The following is a 2500-nucleotide window of genomic DNA, read 5'->3' as shown; positions in this document are numbered from 1 at the left end:
ATGTGAGTGTCTGAGTATCTGAGTATCTGAGTATCTGAGTATCTGAGTATGTGAGTATCTGAGTATGTGAGTATCTGAGTATCTGAGTATCTGAGTATCTGAGTATGTGAGTATGTGAGTGTGTGAGTATCTGAGTATGTGAGTGTCTGAGTATCTGAGTATCTGAGTATCTGAGTATCTGAGTATGTGAGTATGTGAGTGTCTGAGTATCTGAGTATTTGAGTATGTGACTATCTGAGTATGTGAGTATGTGAGTGTCTGAGTATCTGAGTATCTGAGTATGTGAGTATCTGAGTATGTGAGTATGTGAGTATGTGACTATCTGAGTATGTGAGTATGTGAGTGTCTGAGTATCTGAGTATCTGAGTATCTGAGTATGTGAGTATCTGAGTATGTGAGTGTCTGAGTATCTGAGTATCTGAGTATGTGAGTATCTGAGTATGTGAGTATGTGAGTGTCTGAGTATCTGAGTATCTGAGTATGTGAGTATGTGAGTGTCTGAGTATCTGAGTATATGAGTATGTGAGTATGTGAGTGTCTGAGTATCTGAGTATCTGAGTATGTGAGTATCTGAGTATCTGAGTATCTGAGTATGTGAGTATGTGAGTGTCTGAGTATCTGAGTATCTGAGTATGTGAGTGTCTGAGTATGTGAGTATCTGAGTATCTGAGTATGTGAGTATCTGCACCTTACTGCAGCAAATACAACTAGAGAATGTAATATAACGTAGGGCTGTCAATCAATTAAAAAATGTAATCTAATTAATGAAGTACTCTGTGATTAATTAATCTAAATTAATCACATACATAATTAACGGTGCCTGAACCGAGACTTTTTAAGAACGTAAACAAAGAAAATAAATAAAAAGGTATAAACAACAGTCGGTGACATTAAAGAACGGCTTGTGTATTGCTAAGGCCATATGGTCAACATTAAATGATTAATAATAATGTAGAACAATAACAATAACTTATTTCACTAGTAAACTGCTGTTGAACGACAAAAACAACAACCAGATGGAAAAGGACATTTACATACTCACATACTCATATACTCAGATACTCAGACACTCACATACTCATACTCAGATACTCAGATACTCAGACACTCACATACTCAGTACTCAGATACTCACATACTCAGATACTCAGATACTCAGACACTCACATACTCAGATACTCACATACTCAGATACTCAGATACTCAGACACTCACATACTCACATACTCAGATAGCTCACATACTCACATACTCACATACTCACATACTCAGATACTCACATACTCAGATACTCAGATACTCAGACACTCACATACTCACATACTCAGATAGTCACATACTCAAATACTCAGATACTCAGACACTCACATACTCAGATACTCAGATACTCAGATACTCAGATACTCACATACTCAGATACTCACATACTCAGATACTCAGACACTCACATACTCACATACTCAGATACTCAGATACTCAGATACTCAGATACTCACATACTCAGATACTCACATACTCAGATACTCAGATACTCAGACACTCACATACTCACATACTCAGATACTCACATACTCAGATACTCAGATACTCAGACACTCACATACTCACATACTCACATACTCACATACTCAGATACTCACATACTCACATACTCACATACTCACATACTCACATACTCAGATACTCACATACTGAGACACTCACATACTCACATACTCAGATAGTCACATACTCACATACTCACATACTCAGATACTCAGATATTCAGATACTCACATACTCAGATACTCACATACTCAGATACTCAGACACTCAGATACTCACATACTCAGATACTAAGATACTCAGACACTCACATACTCAGATAGTCACATACTCACATACTCAGATACTCACATACTCAGATACTCAGATACTCAGATACTCACATACTCAGATACTCAGACACTCACATACTCACATACTCAGATACTCACATACTCAGATACTCAGACACTCACATACTCACATACTCAGATACTCACATACTCAGATACTCAGACACTCACATACTCACATACTCAGATACTCACATACTCACATACTCAGATACTAAGATACTCAGACACTCACATACTCAGATAGTCACATACTCACATACTCAGATACTCAGATACTCAGACACTCACATACTCCATACTCACATACTCACATACTCACATACTCAGATACTCACATACTCAGATACTCACATACTGAGACACTCACATACTCACATACTCAGATAGTCACATACTCACATACTCAGATATTCAGATACTCACATACTCAGATACTCACATACTCAGATACTCAGACACTCAGATACTCACATACTCAGATACTAAGATACTCAGACACTCACATACTCAGATAGTCACATACTCACATACTCAGATACTCACATACTCAGATACTCAGATACTCAGATACTCACATACTCAGATACTCAGACACTCACATACTCACATACTCACATACC

The sequence above is a fragment of the Sander vitreus genome, unplaced genomic scaffold (assembly GCF_031162955.1).
Source record: "Sander vitreus isolate 19-12246 unplaced genomic scaffold, sanVit1 ctg441_0, whole genome shotgun sequence".
NCBI lineage: Eukaryota > Metazoa > Chordata > Actinopteri > Perciformes > Percidae > Sander > Sander vitreus.
Note: the sequence above shows the minus strand (reverse complement) of the source record.